The following is a 13,214-nucleotide window of genomic DNA, read 5'->3' on the forward strand; positions in this document are numbered from 1 at the left end:
GGTGTGAAAAGGCCACAGTTAGGAGGTCTCCAAGTCTTAGTGTTTTGAACAGGAAGCCTCGCCCTAGTCTCTCTGTGTCTCACTTTATCCTGTCGCCTTCCTTGTGCAATCTGTTCTCTTCTTCTTTTCTTCAACCCTTAAACAAATGTTCCAGGCATCAACTATCTCCAGTGCCATGGAACAGGGCAAAATTATAAAAAACAAAGGAAGTATAAAAGAGCTAGAAAAATACATTCATGAACAGGGTAAGATTCTCTTAGAAAAATCCTTTCTGGATACTAATATAATAGCACACATTTCAAGACACAACCGAGGGGATTTAGCTCAGTGGTAGAGCGCTTGCCTAGCAACCTCGAGGCCCTTGGTTCAGTCCCCAGCTCCAAAAAAAAAAAAAAAAAAAAAAAAAAAAAAAAAAAAAAAGAAAAAGAAAAAAAAAAAGAAATAAGGTTGGAATCAAGACACAACCGAACCACTAGTAAGTATCCACCTGGGGAAAGACATGCACAAAGAACAGGACAAATCAAAATGCAAAATTTTATCTTCCTGACATATTATTGTCCTATCACGTTATCAGAAGTTCTTGTTTTACAATAAAAATGTGCATAGTAGGAGATCACAGAAGAGCATAAATACATGATTTAAATATAAAGAAACCTGCTGAAGGGAGATCTCTTCCGTCGGAGGGCAGTCGACCAAATTCTCAGTGCAGTGGAGACATGGGCTTCTCCTCCTCCCTTTTATTCTAGGCAGGCCTTCTGAAGAATGGACAGTGGCCAGCCCGGTGTCAGGGACACCTCTCCCACTTAATCTACAAATCCAGTGCTAATCTCTTCCAGGAACTCCCTCGACAATCTCTCGTCTCTATGAGAAAATGCCTGACGAAAGAAAATTAAAGAAAGAATGTTTATTTAGCTCGCAGTTTGAGGAGGCTGCCCATGATGCTAGGAAGGTGGGGTGACAAAGGAGTTTAAATGAGTGGACAGGAAAGTGAGGCAGCTGGTTACACCACAAACAAAACAAAAGGACAAAGAGGAATTCAGCTGTCTTTCTATCGCCCCCACCCCTCTTAATTCAGTCTGGAACTCTCGGCCAAGAGCTGCCCAGAGGTGTGTCTCATAGGTGATTTTCAATTTCTTCTAGTTGATAGGTTAACCATTTCATAGATACGCAAAGAAATAACATTTGATTCCTACCTGAGGTTAGTATTGTAAGTTCCCACATAAAGTTAACCCTCACTTAAAAGTAACGTACTTATAATTCCTGTAGCTGATGAGAGGGCTTTATCACTCAGTTTCTAAAAGATTGCCCAGCTTAAAATAAAAACTAAGACAGAAACAATGAGAGCAGAATAGAAGTTAGAATTCTTTTTTGTAAATAAAACTCAACATCCTACCAAGAGAAGTATTTTCAAGAGTTCATGAAATATCTGTGTTTGGGACCAGGTAATAGACCATTGACAAAAGCTGAAGCCATAGATGATATGTTATAGGTGCTACAACCAACATTAAACATATGTCTATACTTCAAAACAGTAGGAAAATGATGCCGTGAGATAATTTAGTAAGTAACGTCAGAAAGTTTCATATTATAGCTTGTATAATTCAGTGGCATTGCCATCACTGACAAGCCTGGTTCAGTGGAATACACCTGTTACTCCAACACTCCAGAAGGTGAAGCAAGAGGATCAGGAATTCAAGACTAACGTAGCCTACATAGTGAGGCACTGTCATAAACAGGACAAAAGAGGATTGTGGTAAGATGGACTCAAATGTTGCTTTTGTAGAGGACACAGATTCAGTTCCCTGGCACCCCCTATGGCTTCTCTCAACCATCAAAGTCCAGGTTAGGATATCTGATACCCTCTTCTGGCCTCCACGGGCACTTCTGCATACAGTGCCCATTCATACACGTGGGCACTCATAGATGCAATAAAATAAAGATAGATACATCTCTTTTCAAAAGGACGTAACAAAGAACGTCATGTCTTTAAATGGTGCATTAATTTCTTTAAGTGGTGCGTTATGAAATTTATTGCCCTTCATTTTAAAGATGAAAAGATAAAAGAACATTTTATAATGGGGCAGGAGAGATGATTCAGCACTTGTGAGAGATTATTTCTCTGGGAAAGGATCCAGGTTCATTTCCCATCACCCTATGGTGGCTCATAACCTGTAGAACCAAATTAAGCACAGAATGTACTACAGGCAAATTCACTCAGTATTCTCCATCCCTTTTCAACGTGCTCCAGGGCATAAGAGAGGGAATGTTGTCACTGGGTTAGTGGAGGAATCGGGATCTGATACATAGAGCACAAAAATACAAGTCATGAAGAGAAAGAATGAGAGGAGAGAAGGGAGAAGAGACAGATACAGAAGGAAGAAGAAAGAAAGAGATGGGGGTGAGATTGTGGTTGAAGAATACAAAGAATTTTCCTAAAACAGTTTTCACAACATTTTTTTTTCATTACTGAAGGGAATCCTGGGCCTCACTAAGGCTCTACCACTGTGCAAGATTTCCACTGTTATGGTTTTCAGAGTTGCAGTTCATAACCAAGATGGTACACAGGAAAGCCTTAGAAGAGGATTAATAAAATCAGATGATTATTAGGAAAGATTGTTATGTTATATGGAGACAAGCTAGAAGCAGCAGAAAGAGTATGAGCTATCAAGGGGAGATAGAGAAAGACAGGGCTAGAAGAAAAGCAAGCAATCGGTGGGAGAGTGAAATTCCAGTGGATAAAACTCGGGGTTGCTCTTCCCGAAGACCTGGGTTTGATTCTCAGCCCCCTCATTTTGTCTCACAAGAATCTGTAACTCAGTTCCAGGGAATCTGATGCTCTTTTCTGACCGTCACAGGCACTTGGGTGCATGTAGTACATAGACAGCCATGTAGGCAAAACACCCTCACATATAACATGATAATGAAATGTTTGAAAGAAAGATTAAGAACTGCAAAAAGACTGGGTTAAAAGGAGTAGACAGAGCAGTGCATATATGAGGGGGACACATGCACACAAAACCAAAACTATAAAAAACAAAACAAACATGTGTACTTTGAAAAACAGTAGCCCAACTTATGCTTGCCGGGTGTGGTGGCTTACACTTCGAATCCTAGCACTCAGGAGGCAGAGGCAGGTGGATCTTTGTGAGTTTGAGGCCAGGCTGGTCTACAGAGTGAGTTTCATGACTGTCAGGGCTACATAGAGAGACATTGTCTCAAAAGAAAAAAACTGAATTAATATTATTGAATTCAGACGGATAGGGCTGGGAGAGGTTCAGTAAGTGAAGTGCTTTCTTCTAGGGGAGACCCTGTGAAGAATTGATATCCTTTTCCATGATTTATTTGTTAGGCCATGGTGGTATTCTGGCAATGAAACCCAAAGCTTCACATGTGCTAAGAAAGTGAACTGCATCTCCATCCTATTTTCTTTTCAAATGTTTGGTCGAGCTCTCCAGTGAGGCCACCCTGCGTATCCTTTCACTGCAGGAAGATTTTAATTGCTCATCTCTTAAAGAGGTATACAGGAATGGATTCACATCCCTGTATCAGCAATTATATATCAATTCCATCACTAATTTTAAAAATATGGGGCTGGAGAGATGGCTCAGCAGTTAAGAGCACTGACTGCTCTTCCAGAGGTCCTGAGTTCAATCCCCAGCAACCACATGGTGGCTCACAACCATTTGTAATGTGATCCGATGCCCTCTTCTGGTGTGTCTGAAGACTTTACAATGTACTCATATAAGTAAAATAAATATATCTTTAAAAAAAATTGCCCTCTCTCTTTCTCTGTTCTGATCTCTCTATCTCCCTCTCTCGCTCTCTCTCTCTCCCTCTCTCTCTCTCTCTCTCTCTCTCTCTCTCTCTCTCTCTCTCTTTTATTAACTTGAACATTTCTTATTTACATTTCGAATGTTATTCCCTTTCCCGGTTTCCGGGCCAACATCCCCCTAACCCCTCCCCTTCCCCCCCTTTTTTTTTTTGGTTCTTTTTTTCGGAGCTGGGGACCAAAGCCAGGGCCTTGCGCTTCCTAGGTAAGCGCTCTACCACTGAGCTAAATCCCCAGCCCCCATTCCCCTTCTTTATGGGTGTTCCCCTCCCCATCCTCCCCCCATTGCCGCCCTCCCCCTAACAATCTAGTTCACTGGGGGTTCAGTCTTAGCAGGACCAAAGGCTTCCCCTTCCACTGATGATCTTACTAGGATATTCATTGCTACCTATGAGGTTGGAGCCCAGGGTCAGTCCATGTATAGTCTTTAGGTAGTGGCTTAGTCCCTGGAAGCTCTGGTTGCTTGGCATTGTTGTTCATAAGGGGTCTCGAGCCCCTTCAAGCTCTTCCAGTTCTTTCTCTGATTCCTTCAACGGGGGTCCTGTTCTCAGTTCAGTGGTTTGCTGCTGGCATTCGCCTCTGTATTTGCTGTATTCTGGCTGTGTCTCTCAGGAGCGATCTACATCCGGCTCCTGTCGGTCTGCACTTCTTTGCTTCATCCATCTTGTCTAATTGGGTGGCTGTATATGTATGGGCCACATGTGGGGCAGGCTCTGAATGGGTGTTCCTTCTGTCTCTGTTTTAATCTTTGCCTCTCTATTCCCTGCCATGGGTATTCTTGTTCCCTTTTTAAAGAAGGAATGAAGCATTCATATTTTGATCATCCGTCTTGAGTTTCTTTTGTTCTAGGCATCTCGGGTAATTCAAGCATTTGGGCTAATAGCCACTTATCAATGAGTGCATACCATGTGTGTTTTTCTGTGGTTGGGTTACCTCACTCAGGATGATATTTTCCAGTTGTTCTGATCTCTCTTAAGTCACGTCCCTTTCCTCTCTCTCCTCATGAGATTTGGGCATATCCTAAAGAAAAATGATCCTATCAATGTGAAGGCAGTACAGATCTTTTTCTTATTGATTTTTGGTATATATTTTTTAAGAAGCTAGTAGATCACTTTAGAGAAGGTTTTATTTGCATAAAAATGAGGAAAAAGCACATTTTCATGTAGTCTCCTCATATGCACACCACTCCTGTCCCTGTTATTGCTACTTTGCTTTAATACGATACATTTATTATCACCAATGAACCTACAATGACACCTTAGTGTCATATAAGGTCAACAGTTTACAAGAAGGCTAATTCTTGGTGTACATTCTTTAGACAGATGTATAATGACACATACTTGTCATTGTAGTTGCACACAGAAGTTTCATGGTTAATCAGGGATGAACCTGATTAATGAGTCAGAGTTTCTCTGAACAACCAGGATTACAATCCCAAAGGCATCTTCCCTACTCCGACATCCTCCCTAATTTCCAGCCCATCACCATTGATCTTTTAACTGCCTCCATTTAAAAGAATAGTTTTATTTTATTCTATGTGTATGGGTGCTTTCCTTCATTTTTTATGTACAGCTAGGAGAGGTGTCAGATCCCCTGGAACTGGAGTAACAGATGGCTCTGAGCTGCCATGTGAGTGCTGGGAAAAAGTCCAGATCTCCTCTAAAAGCAGCCAGTGCTCTTAACCACAGAGCCTTCTCTCCAGGTCCCTAACTTTCTCTATTTTAATATGTTAAATTCATTCTCTGAGAATTTCATATGTGCATATAATGTATTTCTATCTTGTTTGCCTCGTATTCCCACCAACTCCTCCTGGATTCCTCTCTTCACATCCCCCTCCAACCTCACGTCTTTCCTTGTTTGGTTTTGTAATGTCTTGGGTGACCCCTCCTTTTCTTTTCCAGGATGTCATGTGGTTGGGACAATATGCTATGTTTCCTTCTGTATTGAGGTTGTCTTTATTCTTTAAGTGGATGACTCTTTGAAACACAAAAAGGTAAAGTAATTTGGAAGGACAATCAAGGGAGATTCTGCATATCAACCTCACGTTGCTGCACATGTGCACTTGAACCCATACAGACATGAGAACACATCCATGCACACATGCATGCATAACTTTCTCTCTCTCCATCTCTCTGTCTCTCTTTGTCTCTCTGTCTCTGTCTCTGTTTCTCTCGCTCTCTCACACACAAACACACACACACACACACACACACACACACACACACACTCACACACACACACATGAGAAAAGAAGATTAGAATAGATGCACGTCCCTGTGTACACATCCTCTATCAGAACGTGGCCATCCTAACTCGTGGTACAGCTGTCTCTGTTGTCCTCAAGCCTTTCGGTCTGATGCCATGATGTCAGTTTCTGTTACAGTGTTTTCTTACCATCTTTATTTAGTGGTTTGCTTCCAAAGCCATTGATTTTCCGATTCTGTTCTCTTCTCAGCCCATTGATTTCCTCTCCAACCTTCACTTTCTTCTTTTTTTCTTGAGGTTAGTTCGCTCTTCAATTTCTGGTTTCTTGAGGTATAAATTGTTATCTGTCTGAGGTTTCTTATGGCTTTTAGAGTTTTGTGTACACATGTGTGAGCGTGTTCATGTGGGTACAGGTGCATGCACCCATGGCATGAATGTGGAGGTCAGAGGACAACCCTGGGTGTCTGTCTTCAGGTGATCTTTATCTGCTATTCGATATGGGGTCTCTTATTATCCTGCATCTGTCCCTACTAGCAAGCTTCAGAAGGTTTTGTCTGTTGCTTTCTCCTGTCTCACCATCACCAGAGGTACAAGGCTGCCACCACACGCAGCTTTTCAATGTGGAATCTAGAGATCAGAACTCCACTCCTCACTCTATGGAGGTAAATAGTCTACAACGGTGCCGTCTCACCAACCCATTCGACCTTTTTTTCTGATATGGGCACTTATAGTTATAACTGCTCCCCCAGCATTATTTATCAATATGTTGTGGGTGCCCTCACTTGATTAAATATATTTCGCTAATTTCCTTTGTGATATCTTTGAATTGTAAGTTACCTAGAAGAAGTGTGTGATTTAACTTCCAAATGTTTGGATTTTATAAATTTCCTCCTGTTATTGATTTGTGGTTTAATCTTATTGATCTCATATGATTTTGTTTCCCTTTACATTTATTAAATTCTATTCCACGTCTCAGCCTATCCTGAAATGTATTCATACAGATAAAATTTAAAAAAATCTAAATGAACAAAAATTAATCAGCAGAGTATTGTCTTCAAAACTGAGATTTTTTTGGAGGTGGGGGGTTCAAAATAGGGTTTTTCTGTGCAGCCCCATCTGTCCTGGAACTCACTCTGTAGACCAGGCTGACCTAAAACTCACAAAGATCTGCCTGCCTCTGCCTCCTGAGTTCTGAGATTAAAGGTATCTTCCACCATTGTCCAGGTAAAAGTGAGAATTTTTAGTATTTACGGGATCTCTCCTCCCTTCTGGCTTTGATTCTGAAATATGTCATAACCATCTTTTTCTTTGATCTAGAATTCTGCCATGATTAGAGAGAAAGAATGACTAGGCAAGGTTGGAGCAACATGAAAGCAGATGGTTGAGAAAAGTGTGATTTTTTTCCCTCAGACTTTATCATTAGTTCTGACATGACCTTTAAGTTTTTCTTAATTTTCTATTTATTTTTAACATCTCCTTGAATGATTTTTCCTTATTTTTAAATTTTAATCACAGCAGCCTGTTCATGTGTGACCTTCAGTTAAAACTTTCAGTAGAGTGAGGAAAAGAAATCCCAACCATACAGGGTCAAGGGTTTTCCCATAAGGCAGGAAGAAAGCCAAGTTCTTTGTAGCTAGCCTTCCCATTTTCCCCAAATCCTCATGAGTTGAATTAACATAATCATAAAACACAGGAGCAGCTAAAGTACCAAATTACAGTTTCCCCTGCCACCATTTCCTCTTTTTGTCAAATTAGACATCAGAGTGATGACAGATGAAAGGTTCAAGTGAGCACACAAACAAAAGGATACCTTAAATCGCTTATTGAAAGCAGCAAAATGGCACCCAAATACATCTGAAAATCGAGCTCAGAGTAAACCATCAGCAAAAGAGTGGACCATCAGCAAAAACATGAAGGTCCCAGCCCAGAAAGAACTCCCTAACAATCCACTTGGGATGGCAATATCAGATGGCTGGTCACGAGGTCCCGTGCTGGTATCCGGTGTCTACCTGGGTGACTCGTTTGGTGATCACAGATTGTTTGGCGTGCCCAGATTTATCCACACAAAACTGTCAACACAAAAACGAAACTCTCAACTCCAGGGGAATAAGATATTATTATCAAATATGAGTGATCACCAGGTGGGAACACAGATTCCGGTTATCTCAAATCTCATGTTCCACTGTGAAAGTGTAGTCACGTGGGATTTTATTAGTTATAGAACACAGCAAAAAAAAGCAAAAAAAGGGGGGGGGGACTTTTACCAAACAGATTGGTGGAGGAAAATAGGTAGATACGAACTAAGAAAATCTCTGTTAATGACCCAAGTATTTTCCAGTGATATTCTTCGGCTTTCAAACTGCTGAAGGCTAGTGTTTTTCTAAGAGAATTGGATAGTAAGAGATATAAAAGAATGACATAGAAGAATGGCTTCCAAAGGAACTGAAATTAGCCCAAAGTAATTGGCTCTAACCTGTTATATTTTAACTCTCTATAATCATAGGTTCCATCATTTGACCTTGTAGAATCCTTAACATATGGGGCTCCTCAGTATGTGTTTGTCAGATAGAGTTCAAAAGGCAAAGAGATTCATTCAGGTCATGTAAAGGCGAATGTGTTAGTATTTAGTTGAGCTGGCCTCTCCTAACTCCACGGGTATGGGAGGGTGATTAGAAGACCCATGGCAACATCTTGGGATAAAGAGGCAAACCTGTTTATGGAGAACATCTGTGGATGTTAGCAATCTAAGTAAAGCAGTGCCTTCCCACCCTTACATTGAACTCAGCATTGGTCTTTTGATGAAGCAAGTTATGGACTTGTTTCATCCTGTCTTGTTCCTTGTAAACATTTTGCTTTAGTATCGCTTTCTTTTTTTTTTTCTTTTCTTTTCTTTTTTTCGGAGCTGGGGACCAAACCCAGGGCCTGGCGCTTGCTAAGCAAGTGCTCTACCACTGAGCTAAATCCCCAACCCCTAGTATTGCTTTCATTGCTGATTTCTGGTTCAGTTTTGGCTGGACAGCTGTGGGCCCTCAGAGATCCTTCCATTCCTTGGTGAATAAATACAAAGATTGTATCACATGGGTGACATACTGCTAGCCTCTGAGTGCTTATAGAATTGGAGAAACACTTGGAAAAAAATCAGAATTTTTAAGTGGTATCCTGCCTGCATGAAAAGGGACTTAAACCCCCCCCCCTAATCCAAAAGGGTATTAAATGAAAATTCCAGTGCAAGGGATGGCATCATTCCCTGCAAATTGTTGATCAGGAAGACCCAGAGGCCCCTAAAATGACAGAGTATCACTAATGCTATTGGTTGCATGCCCGAGCTAGATGGTACAACTGTAGGCTTAAGATCATGTAGTGGGGTTGGGGATTTAGCTCAGTGGTAGAGCACTTGCCTAGCAAGCACAATGCCCTGGCTTCAGCCCCCAGCTCCGAAAAAAAGAAAAAAGAAAAAAAAAAGGATCATGTAGCACGTGAAGAAGACAACCTGAGACTGAGCTGAAAGCTCCCTTCTGAAGGGTGACTTTTATGGTCACTGGAAGTTATTATTATCCAAGATGTCAAGGGAGAATTTTCAACAACTGTCTCTGCAGGAGTGTACCTTATCAACATGAACAATAAGATTTGCCATCTAGTACAGTAGTGGCATAGGTACAATGGTTATGAACAGAGCAACAGATTCCTGGTTGGGTTTAAGAACTGCTCCATAAAGGAAAGTCATGTCTGGCACTGTAGTCAAGGACAAACTTGTGATTTGTGAAGTCCTGGGCCCCATTATGGAAGCAACAGCGACTGTCTGGTTGAGTAGGGTACCTGTCAAATTGTCCTCTCTCTAAACATTTGTGTTGATGCCTATAGACTACAGCTGCTGTTCCACATTTGTTTTGGAAGAAAACAACAAATGGGTAGTGGTTGCTGATAGATTTACCACTGGCTAAAATCTCAGGTAGAGATGAAGTTTAGGGTGTCATTGCCGTCCAACATTAAAAGAGGGATTATGAGTATATCACCCCTTCCAGGGTTCAAGGAACACTGTAGACAAGAGGATAGAGAGAATGTAAGAGTTGAAGAAAAGGGAAGATAGCCTTGATCTAGACATGGAAAGTAATGACTAGTGGAGCAGAGTGATAGAATGATAGCAGTCAGATCTATGGTGGCAGTCATGGGGCTAATGATACTAGTAGATGGGTGGGGGTAAACTCAAAGGAGCTTCACTTGGGATTTAAGCCATTCATCCTTTCTGTCTTTCCCACTCCACCATCTTCAAATGATCTTGGAAAATGCTAGAGCATTCAAGAAGTAGACGGCTGATTGAAGGAGGACTCCATGATGCAGCTTCTATATTGCAAGGACTGTGAATTGACTCAGCCAATTTTTTTCAATTAAATTCATTTAATGAGTCAAAAATTGAATTATGAGCATTAGAAGAAGAAACTTGTTTAGTGGTCAAAGCTTCCACCAACACCTCATTTCGCCATGCTCCATCCTCATCATGCTCAAACTTTCCACCCTTAGATTATTTCCTCTCTTTCATTTTGTCTCTATTTTATCAGTATTATTTATTTATTTATTTATTTATTTTTTTATTAACTTGAGTATTTCTTATATACATTTCGAGTGTTATTCCCTTTCCCGGTTTCCAGGCAAACATCCCCCTCCCCCCTCCCCTTCCTTATGGGTGTTCCCCTCCCAACCCTCCCCCCATTACCACCCTCCCCCCAACAATCACGTTCACTGGGGGTTCAGTCTTAGCAGGACCAAGAGCTACCCCTTCCACTGGTGCTCTTACTAGGATATTCATTGCTACCTATGAGGTCAGAGTCCAGGGTCAGTCCATGTATAGTCTTTAGGTAGTGGCTTAGTCCCTGGAAGCTCTAGTTGCTTGACATTGTTGTTCATAAGGGGTCTCGAGCCCCTTCTAGTTCTTCCAGTTCTTTCTCTGATTCCTTCAACGGGGGTCCTATTCTCAGTTCAGTGGTTTGCTGGACTCAGCCATTTTGAAGTCACCCAAATTCTTGTAATGTACCCTTGCCCCATGCTCCATAAGGAAATGAACACACCGAGTCACCAACCTGGATTCTGGTGGACTCATACTTTGGTCTGTCATTGGTGTCCTATCTGAGTGAACATGCATTTGTTTTCATCTTGCCTGTTATTGTAATCATTATGTCTCACAGTATATTCAGATGGAAAAATGAGGAAAAACCACCCTGTGTACATAGAACACATTAATAATTAATTTGTTGGCCCCTGAACATGCACTTTCTTGTCCCAGGACCCAGACAGTCAGCTATCCAGAGTAGACAGTCCAATCTGGTCTCCCATCTTATTCTGTCTGTTTGTCTCTGTCTGTCTGTCTGTCTGTCTGTCTGTCTGTCTGTCTGTCTGTCTCTATCTCTCTCTGTGTGTGTGTGTGTGTGTGTGTGTGTATGTGTACATATTCATGTGGATGTGTGCATGTGTTTGGAGGCCAGATGCTGACATTGTTGCCTTCAACTGTTCTCCTCTCTGCCTTATTTATTGAGACAAGATCTGTCGCTGGGCCTGAAGCTCAGTGACTCCGTTAGGCAGACCAGCCAATGTGTGCCTGACACCCTCCCCTTCCCTCCCCTCCTCCCAGCATTGTCACCAGGTTTACAGGTGCTCACTGCTGCACTTGGCTTGTTACCTGGGTGCAGGGGTTTCATGCTCTTGCAGGACACTTTACTGACTGAACCCTTTCTTTAGCTCCTTAACTGTCACTTTTTAAAATCTACATTCCCAGCTTTTCACCTCAGGAGTAAGTCAGTTTAGGATGACTTGTTGAGAATATACTCGTGGATTCAAGATAGGTCTTCCCTGTTCCTACGACTTGCTATAAAAATTCTAGGTCAAGTTTTCCTTGAAAATATTTTTTAAGATTTGCGTGCATGCATGCATGTGTGTGCGTGGATGCGTGCATGTGTGCGTGCGTGTGTGTGTGTGTGTGTGTGTGTGTGTGTGTGTGTGTATTACCCTGAAGTACAGCTTGCCCTAATGTTTCTTTCCAGGTGATTTTAGTCTAGGTGACTTCCTATTGTGTGGCTATGATTAGAACATTTTATCCCCATAGAAATAAAGATAATTATTGAGTATGAAAAAAGTTTCGCAAACATGGGAGGAGGAACTAAAGAGCCTAGTATTGATGTAAATCACACGCACACAATGAGCAGTAAAGCAAGCTTTACTTGGCAGCAGAGTTAGTATTTCAGTGAATTAAACAAAAGGGAAAAAACAGTGTAGGCATAGGACCTGGAGCAAGGGCTCATTGACTTTCAGATGCTGAGTTACCAAAGGTGATAGGTTAACAAAGGCTTTGTTAAATGGTTCATTGTGTACTTGGTGAATGACAGAATGGTGGCTGCACAGAGTTGTCTAGTTCTCTTAGGTCCACTGAAAAATCTATTGAAGAATCTATTTTCAACTGGTATCCCTTAACGAAATTGGGTTGTTCTGGCTAGTTTTATGCCAACTCGATACAAGCTAGAGTCATCAGAGAGAGGGGAGCCTCACCTGAGAAATGCCTCCATAAAATCAGGCTGTAGGTAAGCTGTAGGGCATTTTTAAATTAGTGATTAATGGTGGAGAACTGAGAACTTATGGGTGGTGCCATCCCTGGGCTGGTGGTCCGGGGTTCTGTAAGAAAGCAGGTTGAGAGAGTCATCAAAAACAAGCCAGTAAGAATCACCCCCCATTGTCTCCATATCAGCTCCTCTCTGCAGGCCCTTTTCCTGCTTCAGTTCCTGTCCTGATTTCCTTGGAACCATAACCTAAATAAACCCTTTCCTCCCCAAGTTTCTTTGGAGTTTTATCACAGTGAGAGTCTCATCACCCTACGACACAAGTCTATTACTTTGTGTTTGTTACATAGATTATTGGATAAAGAAGTTCTCAGAGGGTTTCAGTCATCCCCAATTGTGGTACAGTTCCCATTAGTGTGATGCCAGTTGAGTGACACTGTACTAAGAATAATACCTCTTTCTCTTCCCCACCTCCCCTCACTTCCTTTCCACCCCTGACCCATCTTTCCCTGTCTTTCTTTTTTATGCAGATGCCAAACTCAGGACCTTGGATACACTAGGCAAATACTTTAATAGCTATTTGGCAAACACACAACAACCAGAAGTCTAAATTTTAGATCTGGAGAAATTCTCACCAG

Source organism: Rattus norvegicus, chromosome 17 (genome assembly GCF_036323735.1).
Source record: "Rattus norvegicus strain BN/NHsdMcwi chromosome 17, GRCr8, whole genome shotgun sequence".
Classification (NCBI taxonomy): Eukaryota; Metazoa; Chordata; class Mammalia; order Rodentia; family Muridae; genus Rattus; species Rattus norvegicus.